The sequence below is a fragment of the Cygnus atratus genome, chromosome 2 (assembly GCF_013377495.2).
Source record: "Cygnus atratus isolate AKBS03 ecotype Queensland, Australia chromosome 2, CAtr_DNAZoo_HiC_assembly, whole genome shotgun sequence".
NCBI lineage: Eukaryota > Metazoa > Chordata > Aves > Anseriformes > Anatidae > Cygnus > Cygnus atratus.
This window is the reverse complement of record NC_066363.1, coordinates 82,159,110-82,181,461: the sequence shown is the minus strand read 5'-3', so window position 1 is coordinate 82,181,461 and position 22,352 is coordinate 82,159,110. Positions and strand designations below refer to the sequence as shown.

The following is a 22,352-nucleotide window of genomic DNA, read 5'->3' as shown; positions in this document are numbered from 1 at the left end:
AGCCGGGGCCGGGGCCGGGGCTGTGGCCGGGGCCGGCTGCGGAGGCGGCGGCGGGCGGAAGCGCGGCCGGGCTGTGGGCGGGGAGCGGCCCCCGCAGCGCCGCCCCTGCCCCGGGGCGATCCGGGGGGGCGGCGCCATGCGGCTCGGTGAGGTCGGTGCTGGGAAGGGGGCGGCTGGTTCGGGGGCCCCGGCTGGCAGCGGGGGCTGGGGGGCGCCGCTTGCCGTCGGGGTTCGCTTTCTGCGGGCTGGGCTGCGTTTGGGGGGGTTGGTGCGGGGCTGTGGCCGCAGAGCGGCTTTCTCAGCGGTGCTTGTGAGGATCCGCGCGTTTTCTAACGGTTGGGTGTCATAAACTTCACGCTACGAACTCCTAGTTCGGTTTTTATCCCAACAAGCGAGCTGAGTAAGCTGTTTATGTCTTCGTTTTTGTCATGGCAAAGCCCTCGCTCCGTTTCACACACTCTTAAGATCATCTTCACAACCAGATTTTGGATATCACCATGACCGAAAGTGGACTTTAACTGTTTTGTTCTTTGTCTTCTGTAGATATGCCTGCCAGCAACGTCTGACAATGAATGAGTCACAGAATCATTAGGGTTGGAAAAGACCCCAAGGTCATCTGGTCCAACCGTCCCCCTACCACCAGTGTCACCCACTAAACCATGTCCCTAAGCACCACGTCCAACCTTTCCTTGAACACCCCCAGGGACGGTGACTCCACCACTCCCCTGGGCAACCTCTTCCAATGCCTGACTGCGCTTTCTGCAAAGAATGCCAGTGTGCTCCACCAGCAAACCTGCATCTCTCAGAGAGAAATGAAACATCCTGGCTTCATCTGTGAAAGCGTTTTAATGTCACAAAGTACCTGGAAAGTGCACAAAACATCACTAGAGGAAGCCTCATCTGTTTCAGTGCAAAAAGTGTTCATCATCATCATCATTTGAAAATGAGCAGATATCTTTGTGTAGCTCGCCATTAATAGTCTACGTTCAATGTATCCACTCTGATTTTACCAGTAAGTCAAATATATTTTTAATTCTCATACAATTGCCTCAGCTATAAACATATCAGTGCACATGACTGTATTTGGTCATGTGTAAGTTTATTAGAGTGTTTCTAGTGTGAGGTGCAAATGCTATCATGAGAAGTTAGAGCAAAACGTTTTTCTGATTAAAAAAAAGGAAGAAATAAGAAACAAAAATTCTAAAAGGTGTTGTAAATGTTCACTTTTTGGTGATATTCCTTCATTTTGCAAAATCCTAGCTCACTTTATAGTGTGGATTCGGAAAGTTTCTAGGAGTAGTTGACTGTCATATTGCAGTAATTTGTAGATTATTAGTTTTTTAATGGGTCTGTAACGTTACTGAGAAATTATCAAGGTTAATGTTTTTTTATTGCTTAGTTGTGTGAAACAACTAATAGCTAAATATTATCTCAATTTATAAATGAGTAACTTAATCTGTATCTCGTAAATTAGAAAAGGACAGGATGCCAGTATTCCTCTGCTGTTATTTTCATTGATGACAAGTGTGATCAGACCAACTGTTCTTTAATTGAACAAGGAACGAAAAACTTTAAATTGTTTCTGTTACTAATTGCAGGTGCTTTCCTCTCAATAAAGCCGTGCGTTTAGTGCTTGCATTCAAGTCACTGGGTAAACTTGTGAAAAATCTGTATCCAGGCATTTTTCCATTCAACTGCTCAGGGTTGCAGGTGATCTGCAGTGACTGTAGATTTTCTTATTTATGTTTAGCAAGGTTGCCTTGGCTGCTACGGCTCATATAGACCAAATTCGTGCTGCCCAGGTTGAACTGCTGGTTCAGTTCTGATTGCTCAGTAAGGCCTGTGCAAAAGCACTGCAAGTCTTTATGAAATGAGGTGATGGCTCACAGGAGTGCTCCGCAATTTGTGGCAGCAGTCAGATTAAGAAAACCCTCTGCTTGTGGGGAATGTGGAATAACAGGGCTTCCTGTGTTCGTTGCCACGCCAGACTTTGCATCTGCATTGTGGTGTTGGTTTTAGAGGCTTTAGATTAGATTGTGCTCAGCAGTCTAATTTTGAAGTCTTCTTGTTTATCTTTGGGAAAGGTAGGGTTGTTCTGAAATTTAAGTGCTTAAAATGACAGTGCTTAAAATTTCCACGGAAGGTTGTAGCAGAATTTCTGCAGGAAAAGTAACTTGAAAAAAAAAGTCATTTTTAGAGCTAAAAGCAGAATGAGTATTCTTATTTGCTCACAACAGCACAGTGTCTCCATTTAGTTATATGTAACTAAGCAGGCAGCAAGGCTGCAGTCCACTCTCTAAGAGGCTGGGAAGAAGGGTGTAGGAGAGAGCTGGAATTGTGACAGCTCCTGTCACTTCTGTCACAGTGTTTCAAAACAGAAATGGTTATAAGGGTGGAAAGATTTATGAGTACCTATATAAATAATACTTTCTTAGGTCAAAGGAGAACTGTTTTGTATCGACAGTTGTATCTTTTAAAGGATAACTTCCTTACAGTTTGTTTGAAAAAGACATCAAAAATCTACCTCCCTTGCAACTGTGGTGAGAGGACATCCTGGGGTGATGTGTTCTGGGATACTTGTTTCACAATTTCCACTATGTTCAAGGAGCAATGAATGTTGAGGATTGTAACCATTCACTGTTAACATATGCAGAAAGTTTTCTTAATATTAGTTGCCTGTCTAAATAAAAGTAATTGTTGATACTTACATAAGTTGTATAGCGGTAGTTTGCCATCTGTACTGGGGATGAAGAGGCAAAAGGCCTGAGACTAATCATGCTGCCCGTCATCATTTTCGGTTTTTGAATTTTAAAAGAGAGTCTAGAACTTGCTATGAAATTCAATGATTTTACACTAAAAGCTTTACAGGAAAGAGTTAGTGGTCTAGATTCCATTTACCATTAAACAGAAATCCTCTATGCAGAACCCACAACCTCCAATCAAGTTATTTCGCTAGACCAAATTTAGACTGTCAGCAGATGAGCTTTGAAGAAAATGGGCGTGTAAAGCATATCGCATCTCACCACTAAAAATAGTCCTTTGAAACTTGGGTATTTTGCTTTTTTCTTAGGTATCCGTTCCGTCATGGTTTTTCAGATATTCCATAATTCACATCGAAATAACTCTGCTGCAACAGTGTATTTTGCTAACTCATTTTTAATTGTGGTGTGAAATCTTTGAGAACTGCTTGTCATCCTTTTGTTGCTGCTGCTGTTGTGTTCGATGCTGGGAGAGAGGAATGGGTTGAGCATCCTTAGTGCTGAGCTGACCTTGCTGTTGCCACCAGAGCCCACGTGCTCAAATTGGGTCTTCATGATCAACAATTGCTCTTTCTTCTGATGTACTGTGCATCTGAACCAAATTCAGGCTTATACTGCTCAGAAAAACAACAACAAAAACCACCACAAAGCACTTTAAAACTACGCAGGAGTTAAGTTTGAACATTTATGTTAACAAGTGTTTAATGTGGACCAGCTGTTTAGTACACAGAGGTGAAGAGAAGAGAGTGCAGGGAGATACGGGGAATTGAGATGCAGGGCACCATGAAATATTTGGCTTTTTGCACTTCTTTCTGTTGATTTGATTTCCTGATTGACTTATTTTGGTAATTTCCAAAACCAATCATTTTTGGCAATTGGTAATTGCTTGGTTAAGCAATTGCTTGGTTGTCTGTTAGTTTAAAAGGAAATTCATTGGTTTTTGAGTTAGTAGCAGCAAATTTATCTTCAGTCTTCAGTGTGCTTCATCTTACTCTGTGAGAGCTTTCTTCCGATCTGCAACAGGTAAGATTGGTTTGAAAGCTTCATACAAGAAAGGCTCTGTATTATCTCATAATTCTGTTGACTTTTGTTATTAGACTGGACCCTTCACTTGTGTGGAGAGATTATTGTGCTGTTTAAAACATCAAAGCTGAGGGGTGCTTCATGTGTGAAGCTTTTCTGATTTGAACTTGGTGACAATTTGACTGGAATATCATCAGAATTCGGATGCTTGTGAATGAAGGCCAGCTTTGTTCAAACTTCAAATTAGATCCATGTTGGCAAAGAGTTTGGTCTCTCTCTGACTCCTCTTGTGCATTGAACAATGCCAAAAGTGCACACTGCAGTTTGTACTGCTAGCAGCTCCAGCTCCTCTGAACTCAACCTGCAGCTTCCCAGACTTGTGGTGGTTGGACCAGGGCTGTGTGGAGAAACCTGTCCATGCTTCTCTGATTTCTGACTGCTGTCTTTGGTTAATGAGGTTAACTGAAGCTGGGTGAATCTGACGAGGAACTATATAGCAGCCTATCAATATATATATATATATATTTAATTTAGTTCCATCAAATATGGGGAACTTCAACATTTCTTAAATCATAAAGCGACTTTCTGAGGACGCTATCCAGCTTTGTCGCTTGCTGAGGGAGCTGGGCATTCTTGCAGAACCTTGACACCATCAAATCTGACTGTTTAATTTCAATTTTAATATTGGTAGAGGCTATGCCTCTAACAACAGCTCCTCTTCATGCTGATAAATGTTCCCCAAGATTATGTTAAAGAAACATAATTCCTCTGAAAACAGGAATGAAATGAATTCATGATGTGCCTGCATCTTTCACACTTCTTCTCTATTTTCAATGCTAACTCATTATTTAGTTTTGTATTAAAACCACACTTAATTACTTTTTTTTTGCTGCTCTGCATCAACTGCTTTATTACCACAGTTATTATTTCTGTAAAAGACACTGTTCTCACTTGCCCTTCTGTCTTGCTTTTCTGTTTGTTTGTTTGAACTGTATTGGCTGAATTTTTTCTTTGCCTTCAACCGATACTTTTATTTTAAGAAGAGATCAACCAAAATAATTCAGCCAATTTTCTAGATTGCCTGTGGAGGAAAACTTATTGCTCATAATATTTTAAAGTGGAAGCAGTAAGAGTGTGGCTTTTATTTAAAAAGCCCTAGTAACCCGTGGCTTGCAGGAACGCTCTAAGCATTTTTCAGATGGTGTCTTCCATTAGAAGAGCTGAAAGGCGTGCTCCTGATGCAAAAACCTGTCTTGGTTTGGCCTCTTCACAGCCTCTGGAAAGTGCAGGGAGCAGTGAAGATACTTTACTGTAGGAAGCTAATTGTGCTTTGTGCTTTAAGGAGGGAGGACTAAGAAAATTTGACGATTTTCTTTGGTCCCAAATGTTTTGAATTCATTCATAGAGAGTATCTAAAAAAAGCTGGGTGCTGAAGACCAGTGGAGTTGGAAAACCTGTGAGAAGTTGCTAGGGGTCAGGGTGAGATGGGTAGATGAACCTCAGCACAATTTTGCATATGACAGAAACTGCTACTGGGACTGGGCACAGCACACAGAGCATAAAATAAAGTGGCAAGTCTTGGAGAATGAAAGTAACTTAGGTTACCGGGCGGCCTAAAGCTGAGGGAAAGGATTTTGAGTCTCAAATAAGTGAACCAACATTAGTAGAAGAGGGTAAAAGATTGCAATTAACAGCAATTAAATCTAACATCAGACGTTTCTGGTGTATCTAAGGGTTTCAGCAATGCCAGTGGGTCCATGTATGGTTCTCCATTGTGAAATCTGGAATTTCTGTCTTAACTTCTTAGGTACATTGTTTCAAAAAGTAAAGCCCAAGCCATATCAAGAAGGTTTTTTTTTTATTATTTTTTTAATTTTTTTTTTTGTTTAAAAGCAAGAAAGCTCACAATAAAAGCTGCAAAGTCAGATACTCATCTTCTGTGTGGGTGTGTAGGTACACTTTCAAAATCTTCGGTTGCCTGCCTGCATACAATCTTTCTTGCTCGTTATTCTTCCCAAATTCAGTGCAAGAATGAATAGTGCTTTAGTAGATTTTTTTTTTTAGTGAGTGTTGAGTGTATAGGCAGAAAGCAATGAAATTAAGGTTACCAAGGCAACTTTGATTATGGCACTTCCTAATTATTTTATTTCTTGGCTTAGCAAACTTAATGAGCTGAGGGTTTTATTGTGTTTTAATATAGGATTTATTTAGCTTTGAGGAAGATATTTTGGGAATCTACCTTAACGTATTAGAATAAGTTACCAAAAAATCCATTGGCTTTACCAAGATGTGCTGTAGGCTTTTAGTGACCAGGCTGTGAGACCACAGAGCACATTGTTACATGCACAAATTTGTTCCTTAGGTCCTGTGATGTCCAGACCCTCTAGGGTTGCCGGGTTTACCTCCATCATGACTCTTCATGACACATAACACCTCCATCATGACACATAACATATACGCTGCGTTGGTTGATGATGTATTGATCACCAAAACCTGCTGGAGCATGGAGCTGGCATACACTGGATAGAGGGTGAGGTAAGTGTTTATTCCTAATGCTTACTTCAGTATACGGTCTCAAATAACATATATGACGTGTTAAAGTTTTTGCTGTTGTTTTTTTATCTATAAATGTTCACAATGGAGGAGACTTAGAAAGCACGAGTTTTTAAAACGTGCGTTTTTAGATACAGCTTTTGTATGATAAAACATTTAATTTGATAAACCCAATAGATTCAGATCAAATGAGATTCTTGAAAATCATGGCTCTCTTCTCTGCCTTCTCATTTTTAAAAAAGCAAGGATATTTATTGTGGCAACAAGCATCTCAAAGACAGTAGAAACTTTCCAAGTGTTTTTATTTTATCATTATCACTTGTGCTTATTTCATCCCCTTTTTCTCTTTGTGCAGAGCAGCACCATAGCAATTCTATGATGAAAGTGTGCATACAGAATGATAATCTGTTCTTTTAGGGTGTGTGTGAATGGCAGTTAAACATTCCTGGAAGTCATCTACTATTTATATGTGCAAAAGTAAAATAGACCATTTACTTCCTCAACATCAGCAACTTAGATCTAATTCTGCCCTACAGTTAAAAATCAAATGGCTTGTCTAGCTCTTCGGCTCTTCTGGGAAGCTTTTTTTTTTTCCCCCTTCTGTGTGTGTTTGTGTGTTTGTTTCACAAACATAACCTAGAATGATCTGCAAGTTTTTTGTTTGTTTTTGTTTTTTTCTCTTAGTGGACTGATTTATGAGGGTTACAGTATTTCAAAAGTCCCTTTAAAACTGTCTTTTGCCTGAAAGTATCTTACCTGAAATTAAGTCTTTTAAGTCATTGGTGGTAATGTAAAATGTCAGTTGACACTTATTTTGGGGTTTCTTTTTGAATTAGCTTACTTAACTTAGTTCTTTCTTGACAATCTAGAGCAGAGTTGAAAGAGCATGTGAAAAACCACACAACTTCTCCAGCCCTTTTGTGTTCAATTTGTGGTTGAGTATTCAAAACCAGACGTCAGATGAATGGACATCGCAAACAAATCCATTAGAAAACACAAATTAAAGAGAGGAAGAGATGAAGACTGAAGATAATCCCGTGTGGTCCAACACAAAAGCAACTGGAAAGAAGAATTCAAGTGAATTAGCATGCAGTACCTGCAGTAGCTATGGCCTGTATTATAGCAAAATTCTCTATTCTGCTTGTTATGCTCGAAGTAGTTCTGTAGATCTTTACTGCAGAATCATAGAATCATAGGATGGCCTGGTTTGAAAAGGACCTTAAAGGTCATCTAGTTTCAACCCCCCTGCTCTGGGCAGGGTTGCCAGCCACTAGAGCAGGCTGCCTAGAACCACATCCAGCCTGGAACAATTGATAACGTGGTACGCTTATTTACGTACTTTACCTATTTTTCCAAGAAAGTTTTCCACAGATAGCCTGAATGAAAATAAGGTACCCTATCCAAATAGTTGTATCTTCTACTTGTCTTGTGATGGTACCGGTCTTTTTGAATAAACCAAGCAGGAGCTGTTTCTAAAGCTTGCATTTTATTACAAGCAGTAAGAAGGAAGAACCACTGAGAAGTGCTCATTGAACTGCCATGAGATGTGTACTCTTGTGCACGTGTGAGGCTTCTCAGAGTCCTGCACATAAACTGGATGAAAAAAAATGTGAGAGTGTACAGCTTTCTCTGTAGTCAGCGGTACATTTTTAATAGGCGTAGTTACTGAATAATCTCTTTTGTCGGTTAATGTAAAGTTCCATTTATCTGCAGCTATGAGTTCACACTAAGACTTTGTCTGATCTCAAGTGCATCCTCTCTTCTGAAGAGAACTTAAGAAAGCATTTGATGCTTTCACGTTGTTCAGAAAAGATCCTTTGGTAGCCACCTGTCCATGACTTCACATCACACAATATTCTAGTGATAGTTTTCCTACTACTTAGGTGAATGAGTTAATGAACATTCAGTTTCTGTAGGCTTCTTCTAAGTATGCGAGTTTCTTTTTGAGGATGTTTTATTTGTGATACGTGGCCATACATATGCCTGTTACATTACTAGAAAACATATTCACAGTACACACCTACCATTTAACTAGAGAAACCACTTTCTGACTTTTAAAGTTATGTACCGTAATCTAAATAATTCACATTTTCAAGGATTTTTCCCAAATAGCTTCTTTACCCCGCTGTTTTGTAGGACTGAAATAACTGTCTATAGTGAATCTGGATTTCCTGCTTTGAAGTCATTATTGCTCATGTGGAAAAAATAAATACATGTTTTAATTGCTTACTGAAATTGGTATAATAAAAAAGAAAAGGAATTTGGGCTTGGATAGTCAAAGGCCCAATTACTTTTAATGAACTAGCAGCATTGCTAATAGATACAGAATAGGCTGACATGCTGACACCTTTCACATAGGCATCTTTTTTAAATTAAGTAGTCTGTTAACAAGCCTTGTCATAGTCAAAGCACATTCCAGACACAACAAATTGTGCAAACAGAGCAGTCAGACAAGTTGCTCTTACAATCACAGAGAGGTATTTTGACATAACTTGTCTCAATTTTGAAGTGTTTGAGAAGTATAGTTGTACAAGGTTAAGCATTTTACATTCTTACATCATTACAACTGTTGGTTTTAACAAGTGGACAATAGCAACCCAGATTTAGTATAAGGTTATGTATGAAATGTGTTGTTATCTGACGTATGTGTAACACCTCTGTTTCAGAAGTAAAAGGTGTGTTTGCAGAAGGGGTCTCTGGAGCTATCCCTGGAACAGTGCTTCCAAATACGGCAGATTACGAATTTACTTGAGTTTTTCATATCTCGTTCTCACTTGAGTTTTCCTGTCCAGCAAAGCAAGCTTCGAGTTAACCCTGTTTCCTTCTTACAGCCTCTTTGAAAGGCATGCTAGCAAAAACTGCTAAGTATCCGTGATGATGGATGAGAAGACAGCCACAGGCTTTCCCCTAAAGATTTGCCTGAGAATCTGTGGCAGCACCGGTACAGCAGAATCTGTTGTAAACTGCAGCCAATTCAGTGTTGTGTTCAGAAGCTTAGGTTAAATCGCTGATGGCAGAATGGCATACAGATAATCCTGCTGTGCTGGCTGTGCCTCTGAATGCGCAGAATGTGCTGCTGGGCAGAGCTCCAGAGTGCCAAAGCGAGCAGCCTCACTTTCTCTTCTTCCTAGAGTTGTCTCTCATTATGCCTAGATTAACAGCTCTTTTGGAAAATATATTTTAGTGTTTATTGATGCTTCAAAATTAAAACTTAAAAAAAAAAAATCCAAAGCCTTTAAACTAAAAAAGATCTGCCGTCCCAAGGCTGAGTCGTCTGAGAAATGGGGATAACGGTATGCAGGGACCAGCTATTTTCCTGTCTTGTTGTTATGTTTGTTTTATTTTCCAGAAGGGGGCAGCAAAGGAGCAACATAACCATGGCTTTTTCAAGGGCTTTTTCAGTGTTCCTCTTTGACTGTATACCTACCTCAGTGTAGGCTACATACTCTTGTCAGAGATCCAGTTTAAAATGATTATTTCTACCTAACTCATTTGCTACAAGGATAGCTGTAATATATGAATTAGATGTCTTCATTCTTTTCAGTTTTAGACAGTAGAGTTTAATTAGTAAAATCTAATTTGAATTTATGCAATTTTATAAAAAAAGGTAGCTCCATGTGAAGACTTAAGATTTTTGACTATGACATTAGGTGTATGTATATTTTAAAGGACGAGATAGCAGAACAACTGAACTCCATGACATACTCCATGACATTATAAGTTAGTCACCTAAGTCTTGCTTACATTTTTCAAATATCTGGTATTTCCTACATTACAAGTTAAGTTAAGGTAATGTTACAATTCAAAATAATGCTCCCTTGGCCATTTTTCTTCCATCAGAAAATAAGGCTGAGAGTACATTAAATGTAGAGATAATTTTAATTCACATATTAATTCAGTACGAGGATGGCTCTTGCTTTCTTCCAACACTGTATGCAAGTTAAAGGCTTTGATTCACAGGGAATAGTAGAACTACTAAACAGTATAACCGAATTGTATTGCCTTCTTTCAGCAATGAAGTACAGTTTTTATAACCTAAAACTTTACGGAGACATACCATATTACCAGTTTGGAGTATGCTGTTTTCTGACTATATGGGAAAATGTTGGCATACCCTAATGTCTTGACTTTCATGAAAGTGTGTGGCCATAATTCTATTTATGTTACAGAAGTAGTTAGCAAAAAATGGCAGAGAGAGGGCAGTCTAACCTCTTCAGTTGCTGAGTTTTATCTGCTAGTTCTTAAAAAAGGAAAATTATAGTGGCTTCTGTGATGATCAGCTACCTATAATCAGTGTTCAAAGCCTAACTGGGAAGAATGAAACTGATTCTTGACAGTCTTGCCTGACTGTTTTGTTAATTTCGTAAGTGTTATAATGTGGGGTGGAGGCGGGAAGGGGGCTTTATGGAGCCTAAAACTCTGATGAAGAATACTCATGATAATAATCCATTCTGTTCCAAAAACAGAAAAACCCTTTGCTCTTAATGTGTCTGAATTGCCCAATGTTTCAAATAAGGCTTATTTAGATCTCAAGAATGAAAGGTTGAAAAATCCATACTACAGTTCCAAGTTCGTTTGGTCTTTTGGTCCTTAGCCTATGAAGATCTCCTAGTAACACAGTCCTCCTTTTCTTATTGAAGAAAAAGGACACACTGATATCTGTGGGTAGTTTGCACCACAAACACTGCATGTGATGGGCACTGTCCACAACATCAGAATTCCAAAGTCTGTATTTAAAGCTGTTACTTTTGTTAAGGCATCTCTGCTTAAACTTGTTAAGGAATGATTGAAATAGCTAGAAAATCCAAATAGCTCTACTCTTCTACAAAGCATCTAATCCGCTAACAGGGAAAGGTTGTTCTGCTATGTCACTGTGAAAGACATCCTTTGAATGCATAAAAGTACACTTTTAATTCTGATTTCAATGAATAGAAATGGTAACAAAGAATGTTTTCCCAGTCTGTTAATCAGCACATTATATACATTTGAACTACTGTGCTTGTGTTAGATTCACAAAGATATTACAGAAATCAGCTTCTGCATTTTTGGTCTCTGTTTCATAGTGCTAAAAAAGTTCTGTCTATCCTGTAGGAGCTGAGAATCTAGATCTTTCACAATGTGAAAGCCTTTTTGTGATAGCCTTTCCCCGTGAGAGAACACAAATGTTTAGGGAAGAGGGGAAAAATTAATGCAAAGAATTATTCAGAATTGTACTGCTCGCCTTTCAGAGTTGGCTTTCATCTTGAAGCCCACTGTTTAAATCCCAGACTTTTCCTTATAGGTCCTTGGTTTTACTGAGATTATTGTTTTAGCTTTCACACCTTCTATGTATCAAACACTGCAACAATTCCCCTAAGTACTTTAGTTCCCTCATGCAAATTAAGGGCTTTTATTCTTTAAGCAATGTAAGCTTTATTTCTCTGGTGCAAAGCTTTATTGCTCTGGTGCAAGAAAGTATTAAGCTACACAAATAATTGGGGATTAAGCCAAGTCCCCTTTTGCATCTTTCTTGTTTTGAATCTTATTACGTAAAATAACAGCCGTATGATTCAGTCTGTCTTTTGAATTAGCAGAAATACTTCTACCAGTAGAAGTCTTGAGCATAATATAAACTAATTTCATTGTTTTCTAAAATACTTTGTTTTTAAGATGGCAGGACTTCCATTGTCTTCACAAATGTGTCATGAAAATAACTGTGTTTTCATTATAGAGTATTTAAAGAATGAGTAACCCTGTTTATTACATCTAACATGAATGTAGTGCGTGTAGTCAGAATTAGTATTTACTTGGTAGTTAATTATTTACAGGTATGATTTGAAAGGGAATTGTTTCATTTTGCTATGTTGATCAATAATCTGGATAGAGGTGTAAGCACCTTTCAAACCTGCCATAGTTAACTTCCACAGGACAAGGATTTTAAAGTTGTTCTCTGCTTATATTTCTCCCTTTGAAATTATTGTGTTATAGATGTGCATTACAGACTTGTTTGTGAATTTGTGAACAACCGGTGCTTCCTTTATTTTTGCTGAGCTTTGAGGAACTTTAAATGCTTGAGGCATAGAGTTAAATGGTTTTGAGGTATTATAAGCATGGTGTGGGGAAGAATCTGGCAAATCGAGGAATTTGGAAGAGTAGATCTACGATCTGTAAATGTTTTACAGTTTTGTTTCCTAGGAATCCTCTCTTTGTTTACAAGCACACGTAATTCTGACACACATTATTTTTCCACTTGGATAAATTCCACTTGCAGGCCTGAAAGTGTAACACGTCATGCCATAGAGAACGTAGAATCTGTATTTTTCACACAGAGAAAAAAATTCTAAAAAATGTAGGCAGACCATTCAAACAGGAAAATACAACAATCCAATGTGAGCATGTTGCGTTGTGCAGTATTGGCTGCTAGTGAATTACTTCAACGCAGGAAGCTATGTCATTCTGGGAATATAAATAACTAGTTGAAAGATAATAAAATAATAACTGAATTACTTGACTGTAGACAGGTCTGATAGGAATCTTTATGCTCTCATTCCTCCCTTAATGATATCAGTATTTCCTATATAAGTAATAAGCTCAAATACTCATGATAAAAATCATCAAAAACCTGAATTAACATACTAGTTGAGAAATGTCATCTCTTCAGACCACTTATACAGGAAAAATAGATGATGATTTTCCAACTCTGACAAGGTTCATTTCCTTTCTGTCAGGAAGTGTTCTTAAAGTTAGCTTTGCAGAGGCACATGGGAATACATGCTGGCATCAAAACCTTTCACTACCGGCGCTATGAGTACTGAACAAGTCTCAAGGCCTCCCTGATACAGCATATATGAATTTGTACAGGTGGATTACACGTGTCTTTTTTATGTTACCACTTAAATTACTTAAGGAAAAAAAAACAACAACTGTACAGTCAAATATTGAGTGCTGCTTCTGTGCTGTGGAAAGGATCTCTCAAGAAAAGGGGTATTTTTTATTTTTTATCAACTGGTAGTTCTTCTTCTTATGTTGAATATGAAACAGACAAACAAAATCAGATCCTGATTTAACAAAACAAGCAAATTTTTAACTAAATTATTTCTGTGGTCTATCCCTTAAGGATATGTTTGTGTTGCTTCCCTGAATATGGGTGTACTTTAGGAAATCCCAGTTTAGGATCTATATTCAGAAGACACTTGTGACAAGGTATAGATATAACAAAGACAAGAACAGCTTGTATCCCTGGCACATTAACTGAGAAAGGTGTCTTTGCTAGTTTGGAGGGATGTGGGCTTGAATCAGATTGCTATTTCTTATTCTCTCTACTGGTATACCATAAGCGGAAAAGAATGGGAATGCCTTTGCAAAACTTTTTAAATCAACTTGCACATTTTTGCATATTTCAAGATTCTTCTTAATATTATAGATTGATGTTTGCCTGTCTTGGCTATATTCCCTTTCATTTTCTGGTGTGTTTCCTACTTGAGAGTTCTGTTTTAAAGTTCAGCGTTGAGCCTGTTGGAAGCCCCAGCTTCTGACTGATGCTTTGTTTGCTTTTTTCCTATCTCAGTCAAGTAGTTTGTTTACATACACTTTATATTATCAAGGTTATATCAAGTCTGTCATCGTGCCAAAATGAAGGCATTTGTATTTAGAAATCCTGAATTTGCACAGAACATACTTTGTATCACTGTCTGCTTGGAGCTTTTGGATCTTCTCCATTTTGTAGGTATTTAAAAAGTGAAGTCTCTCTCCGTTTTTGAACTGAGCATTTTACAAGATCTGTAAATAAGTTTAATGGAACAAATAGCACAGGAACATGCTATGTTGCATTAATGGCCTTCTGAAATCTGCTATATAAAGTATGTCGTGAGTGGGTGGGCAGGACAGCGGAGAGACAGTTATCTGCTTGTGAGAATATTGAAGTAAATCAGCCTGTGGAGAACTCATCCTATAGCATACTGAATAGGATACATCCACTTTTGCCCACGTTGGGAAGATGAACTTTTCAGCAGGTTTAAGGAATGAAATGCTCTTGCAGTGGTTTGGCAGGAGTACGGCGCGCCGACACTTGGTTGACGTGGGTGGTGCTCTGTCTTGCAGCGCTGGGACCACGGCCTGGCACACCGCACGGCAGGAGGGGAGGGCAGGCAGCTGGCTGGCAGGCAGCGGAGGTGTGAAGGAGGCTGCCAGACGTCGCATGCTACTGGGACAGATGGCTCCCAGTCTATGTGGTAGCAAGTATGCCGCGTCTTGAAAGGCAGACGTTTGCTCTGTTCAGTATTCTTAGCCTACGTGGAAGGCAACTGGCTTCAAAAAGGCTTCAAGAGGTAGAGGAAAAAGACCGTGATATCTAAAGATGAGATAACTGATGACATCTGGGAACTTGACTAGACACTGTGGCCAGGCATTGTTAAAGATATTCAGGTGCATAAGTAGACACATGACCAAACCCATCCTCAATAAATTAAACTTCTGTCAAAAATGAATAAAATAAATCACTGTCTAGGAGAAGGATTGCAAATCCAGAACAGTTTCGTATCACTTGTTCTGCCACTGACTTGCTATGTAATCTGCAAATGCATGTAACGACTTTTAGGAAGCTGCTTGTTACCTGTGGAAAAAGTAGTCTGTTATCTAGACATCAGGCTATTTACAATTGCTCCTGAAAATGTCCTCAGCCCTTTCCTGTTTGCTTCTCCATTGACAAGTGGGAGTAAACATTAAAAAATAAAAATAAATCTCCATATTATGCTGACCCTGTAAAGAGTACACATTGTTATATCCTCTGCATTAATTCTTAATAGGTAACACTAATAAAACCGAAATGCTGTACAAGTAACTGGACAAACTGTACAAGTAACTGGAGTTACTTGTAATAATGGTGCCTTAAAATGCTGTCTTGAGGAGAATTATTACTGTACCAGGGTTATTGTTAGGACTTCAGTTCTTAAAATCTGTTCACTTTTCTTTATTTTTAACTTGAAATTATTTACTTGCTTTGTGTTTGATTTTGAAGATGAAGATAAATTTGCCTATTTGGGGTTGGACCAGATGATCTTCCCAACATCAACCATTTTGTATTCTGCAATTCTATTTCATTTTTTTTTAGTCTGTGGTTTCTTTCTGTTGAGGTGCATTTCAGGTTTTCCACTGTAAAAACAGTATTCAGTTACCTCAGAAAGATAAGAACATAAATATTGTGAATTAGAAATTGTTAGCACGCATGCAGATGAAAGGGGAGGGTAGTTCTTTAAGAATGTACCTCACAATGCTTTTGTTATTGAAATTCATTGTTTATCTTTGTATCTGTGACCTAAATGTTGTCCTTGCTGTCTTTCGAGAAAATTCTTTGTGTGTTTTCTTCATTAAGTTCAAAATGGCTTTCCCTTAATGTCATTTCCTTTTGCCTCTTGAAAACTTCCTGTTCTGCCGCCATTCTGAGGGATGGCTTTGTGTTTTGTGCTTCTTTGGTTTGTTTGTTTTGTGGAGGTTTCTCGTGACAGAGTAGGCTGAAAGTCAGCACGCTGGACTTTGATTCAGAAAAAAAAGATCAAAACTAAATTTGGAAATGGGTCTGGCCAGTTTTTCTTGATTACACTTATGGTGGAAGCCAAATTTAAATGCGGTAGGTCTCCTACTGATAAAACTGGCCATAACCTTTAACTGCATAGACTTTAATGTAAGATCATGATTCATTAGCAGTGAGTTCACGTGAAAGATGAGCTGTGGATTTGAGCATGTGCTGTAAATGCTAATCCACTGATTTTTTTATTTATTTTTTTGAATTTCATCTTCCTCCCCCCACTCTGAGTTCCCATAGAAGGTACTACATTCTTCATGTTTGCTTTCTGTAGGTCAGAAGCCTTTCAAATATGACATCTGCCCTTACAACTCCATTGATGCAAGTAGTGAAGTGGCAGCATTTACGAACACACATGAGTGAGATGCCTTGTGAATGTTGACTCTGTTCATAAAGATGGTAAGTGTAAATAAGCACTCTGTCATACAAATTCTGAAAATTTACTGGTTTTATTTTATTTTGTTTTATTGGTTGGTGGTGTTTATTTTCTTAGGAAAGACTTTAAGGTATGCACTCCTACCCATTAATAAAAGCAAGCCAAGCATTTACATATATTCCTGTAGGGAGCTTGGATCTATGAGGGTTTTTTTATTTAAAGGAATTCCTTTCTGTCCCTTCCTTATAGCTCTTTCTGTACATAACTACTACATAGACTATTCTGGAAGATGTGTGGAACAGTAATGTGACAAATAAAAAGTACCTGATAGAAGAAGGTGACAGTATCTGTATGCATTCATTCAGTGACCACGTGTCTTAATGTACTGTGCTAGGTGTGTACAATTCTGCTTCTTAACACTGATTTTGCCTGCAGCTTTGCTTTTGTCTGCAGCTTTGCTTGTAGTGTTTTGATTCCACGCTCCCACCCCCGCCAATTGAGGAAACATTTCTGACAGAAATCACATTTCTGACAGTGCTAACACATTTCATTTTGCAGTGTTGGCACAGTGCATCATGTGATGAGTGGGAGCATTAGCTAGTCTTAGTGTAGCTGAAGTATGTGTTGAAAGTGTGTACTTAGCAGCCTTAGAGACTGTTTAAATGTTAAATTTTTGTGTGTTTAAACTCTGTACGCTAAAGGATGTACTGTTTGCTCTGTTTTTTAACTCCAGAGGTTTAAACTAGGATAAGCTAATGTCCACAAGTTGCACAAGTTGCTTCTTAAAGCACGCAGTGGTTGGAGAGGACTTGATAAGTTTTTGTTTGTTACTTCTGTGGAGGAAAACTTACTCTGTTTCTTTATCTGTTATAATAATTGTAATTCTGATTATAAAACTAGTGCTACTTTTGGAGAGTCTTCTAATGGCAGAGTTAAAACTGGGAAATGCATCTGTCAGAAGTGATAGGATACCTTGAGCTGGAAGTAAATTCCTTCTTTGCTGAGAGTTTTTCAGCAACTGAGTAATGGAATAACAGGAAAAAAAGCCTTTTCCTAGCTTTTGTGGCAGCTGGGTAGAAATGCAGACTTGTAAATATTACGCAATATTTGTATTAAAAAATGAAGGGAATTTGAATAATCAAATGGTCTCTTACTGTTCCAGTTACTTGTTTGCAGATGTTTACTTTCTAGGAGATGACATGTATGTCCAATTATATGAACAGGAGAAAGCAGTTGTTGGGATATTTGAGAGGAATGGCAGTGGTGAACTCCACAGGCTGTAGAGTAGAACACTGGTAACCTATTTATTGATTCATTTTTTTCTGGTAGGCACGAGAAATCCAGTTTCCCCTCCTATCAGATAAACTTTAGTTATTGGATAGAGCTAAGCGTAACAGCGGACTGTCATTTTGAGTCCAGTACTACTAAAAATCTATTTTTTTAATAAACCACTCTGTAATATGTTATAGTATTTTGTCTCTTTTTGCAATATACTTTTTCATGTATTTGTAGTAAGTCAGCCCTACTTACAGGAATCAAAGATTTTGTTGCTTGCAAATTAACACGTCACCTTCTACCAGCCTGCTTGGATGCACTTTAGTTGTCATAATGTAGGTACTTGCATGCTTAACTTTTGCTGTGGGACTGTTTTAATTAAGTTAACAGAATTGTTCTTTAATAAGTTAAAAAATTGTAACATTATGAAAGTCCATAGGATCAGGAGGTAAATGTTTTAACCAGTGTCTGTAAGAGGAAATGATAACACCGCCTGAACGTATTATTTTCTTTTATGTAAAATACATATTAATGTAAAATATTTTAGTTCCTGTCTGCATAATGGAAAGTGTAAATGCTTGCATAGTGTTCTAGACCTAATTAATTTGGCTGTTTGAAATTGACACTTGGGAAACAGTTTGCTTCAATTGGGTAAATATAGTTAAGGCTTATTTTTGTTCTAAGTTGTCTCTGTCAGGTCTGTGATAGCCTTAAGATATTAAGGACAGTACACTGTAAGACCCTTTATTTCAGGAACTGTAGGAGGAATACAACAAAATGTAGGAATATAAAAGAAGTAGAAAACAAACACTGAACACCTAAAGCTAACAACTCTTTTCCAGTCCCCAAGCATACGATTTACACCCACATAGAACCCATTGACTGATTCAGTGGGCTGTATTCAAAAGTGAGGTGTAAAGGGTGGAAACAGAAATCATGAGCAAGGAAATCTGAGTGTAAGCAAAGCTAAGGATGGCATAACCACATTAATGAAATCTGAAAAAGTTAAGAGATTACATTTTTCTGTAGTATTTTGGTTTAGTTTGAGAATAAAAATGCATTGCTTACTGATACTCAATTAGAAAAGAATTTCATTATTCACGCTCTCATGAGCTAATACTATTTGTGCTCTGTGTTTAGCAGAGACATTATTTTTCAGTAATCATATGGATGCCAGTATAGTGAAATCTCAAGTGGCAACTCTTCATCAAAATTAAGGATTACAGTGAAATTTAATTTTAGAATGTATTGATATGTATTTGTATCTGTGTATGTGTGTATAATGAACTCTAGACTGGAAATGTTCATAGAATCATATGTGTATGAATCTGGGCTGTTTACAACAGGTTGAGTGCTTTTACCTTAAGGCTTTTTTCGTATTAAAAGCTCAAAGTGATCTGGAAGAAGAAATGTAAATCAGCATGAGATATCTGCATTACTCAGTGACTGAAGTCAGATGACTGCTTCTGATTGCACAGAATCCGACAGGTTCACATTTTCGGTAGTTTTGCTGTCAAAAGCTGCAACAGGATTTCCTGAAAATTATGTGTTCCTGATAATAATACAGATAGGGATTTAAAGAGTTATGTGATGATTTAATAAGAATGTCTGGGAAAATACTTAATCTTTTCCGTAAACCGTAACTTGAAAGCCAAAGCTTTTCTATGTCTGTGCTGTAAAACATTTTCTCATGTGCCAGATCAACCAATTACACTTCTTGTTAAGTGTGAGGGGAAAAGGAGAGTTAAGTCCACAGTCTTTCGCTTGTTCCATCCACATAAATAACACCACTGCTTAAGTAGTACAACCCCGTATATAGAAAACCGGTAAATATTTGCAGCACAAACCATGATTTTTTTTAAGCTGGTAGAGTGCATTTACCGAGTCTAAGAATTAATTTTAATCTACTTTGTTGCTTGTTTAATCTAACATCTCTGTAGTTCCCCTTCTATAATCAGTGGAAGATGATGGGTATTCACAGAAGACATCCTAATTTCATAATAGACAGTTAAATGTGTGGGCTGATTCACCCCAGTAGCGTTACTTACTGCCTGCCTGTAGTTAATTGTACAGAGGAAACCTGGAAGATAATATGCCTGTTAGATAGCATTATGTGGGATGAATCCTACTGTAGGTGATTGGTTTTGATTCCTAGCTCATAGCACTGTTTGTAGCTGTTGCCAAAGTAAATAGATCCTTAACATACGCTGGGGGCGAGGGACTTAAATTCAAAGAAGCTTACATTACAAATTTATAAGCTTTGAAACTGATTGGTTGGTGTTTGGTAACAAATGCTGAGAGTAATCCACGTGTCTCAGTCCGGATTCTCTTACAGTCTGTACACAGTTACATCCTAGGTTGGCCTAGTACAGAGGAAGTGCGAACACCAAGGTTTAGATCCTAGAGTTGGCATTACACCAGTCTAAAAGAACGAAGGTTTTGATTAGGACCAGGCGATAATCCCACTGGTTTAGGGCAGGATTTAGACCCATAGTAAGTATGTAGCAGACCTCACAATTTAATATAGAATCAATTCTTGACACAATTTGTGTTATGGTTAAATTCTTTATTTTGAGATTTGCCCCCCTTTTCGTAACACAAAATTGATAGGACAGGATGGCAAGTGCAAGGTCAAAACTATATTCAGGTGGATTTGCTGTGTTCATTATGTTGAGCTGGAATCACATGCAGATAGATGCACATGCATGTGAAAATGCATGCAACTATGCTCTGTGTGGCTGCAAACTGGAGCAATTGTATCCTCACTATATAAATCCATACATGTTCTATTAAGACAAAAGAATAAATTGGCAGACTTGTGCTTGTAGGAGTTTGCATTTTTAATGTCTGTACAGAGGTTTTAATTTCAAAGAATAGAGGTATCCACAGGTACACTAAAATAGAAATCTCGTGGACAATATGATACACACTACACTAACTTTTTCCAGTGATAGGCAAAAGATCTGGTGAAAGACATTGTCTTTCTCATTTAAAATGACATATTTTAGTTCTAGAAACCCTCACTTGGGAAAAGAGCATGCTGGAGCTGAAATCCTTGGCCTAGAAGTCAGGAGAGCTGTGTTCTAGTCTAGCTCTGTCACTGGACAGAGCCATGCAATCTTTTTAGGGATGACTCACCCCTAACCTACTGTTCAGCTATTTTGGAACTAGAGACTGACTGCCCGTGTTTGTGCAATGCTCACAGTTGGCACTAATGACTGATATATTTTTAATTTTTTACAGGATTCAGAAGACAAGGTTGGACCTTCTCATGTACACCAACATCGCACTGGTGAGGCATTTGGCTGTAGTTTTTGCTGCTATTCTTCCCCTGACAAACAACTTCTCTGAAAACACATTAAGAAATATCAGCTGGGTGCAGGAACCTCATTAACCAGTTCCCAGCCCACTTTTGCTCTCAAATCACTTCTTATGGAATGTTAGGTTCTTCGTGCTTAAGTTTCCACCAGAGCATCCCAGCAAATAAAGAAGCTGTTGGCATTGTCAGACTTTTGCGCTGAAAGCCAGGGGTGATCTGGAAGAAGAGAAGGAACAGTCCTCTTGTGGCAATTAGAAGTACGGGTGACATATTCAAATAAGATGCTTAAGATGGTCATCCCCAAAACATGTGTGCATGTTACGGTACAGGTTGTAACTCTAATTTGCTGAAAGAAGCATGGAGATTTGTGTTCTGTAAAGGGTGAATATGTTGGTTTTTCATTCTGGTTACATCTTCCTGATATATTCTGCTTAATTACAAATGAAGATTTTGACATTTGAAGGCAGAATCTGTTGAAATGTGCTTGAACTAACATTGAACCCTACAGGTTGTTTCTGTGCTACATCTCTCATTTTTAATATTGGTCTCTTTATATAAAACATTGAAGGATTCAAGAAAATCTGTTGACACAGTAATACTTGTAAGTCAGTAAATTGTTTCCTGGATTTTTTTTAACAAAGTATATCTATTATGAACTAGTCCAAGTTAAAGTAAAAATATAAACTATTGAAATACGACATCAAATAAACCTGACTTGAAAATTCAGTGGCTAAATACATCTGTGCCTAATTCAACCACGTGGAAATTGCTCACTTTAAAGAAGATCAAATTAGAAGAAAAATATTTTCTAACTTCAGGCTGTTAGAGGACTGGTTTTACTCTAAGACTCTACATTCTTTGACTATGGTGGTTTTGTAGAGTTTGTTGTTAGCTATGAATGCTACTCAGGAAAAGTATCTCTTACTAAAAATAATTAAAAAATATCACAATTCCTACTAGACAGAAGCAAACACTGACTGAAGTGTGCCTATACTGCTCTCTTAAACATAAAGAATACACTAGTTCGACAGGATAGAAATTTCTCTTCAGGTAAGTTTTGGTTTCCTTGATTTACAGCAAAATGTTAGTAAAAGGAGTTATGTGAAGAATAGGTATTGGCAAATGGTAGAAGACATGTAAAAATATGTATATATTTTTTTTTTTTCCGAAGAAAAATGTTTATATTGTTAGAAACTGATGCACATCTTCCTGTCACGAAGTCAGAACAGGAAAGTTTGGAAGCACATACCAAACACACTTGGTTCCTCTTCATCTGGAATTATAATAGTTGGACATTGCAACTAAACACATACATAATTACTAATGAGAAGTTTTTACTTCTCTTTAGTACAATTTACATTGTACAAACCACTCAAAATGCTGTAATATTCTGATGGTTCTTTAACTTGAATTTGCTTGAATGGTAAGTACTCATTTACAGAAACAGCAGTACTTTATTCAGAAGTATTCCAGCAGCTTTTCCCTAAC

General features: G+C 37.9%; 1 long non-coding RNA gene across 1 annotated transcript; it reads left to right on the top strand.

Moving 5' to 3' along the window:
- Window positions 1-28: 28 nt before the first annotated feature.
- Window positions 29-21,790, top strand: LOC118250986 (uncharacterized). Its single transcript, XR_004779627.2, has 5 exons — window positions 29-151; window positions 544-1,012; window positions 6,145-6,317; window positions 16,169-16,293; window positions 20,789-21,790. It is a non-coding gene; the product is annotated as an uncharacterized LOC118250986 (long non-coding RNA).
- The last annotated feature ends 562 nt before the right edge of the window (window positions 21,791-22,352 follow it).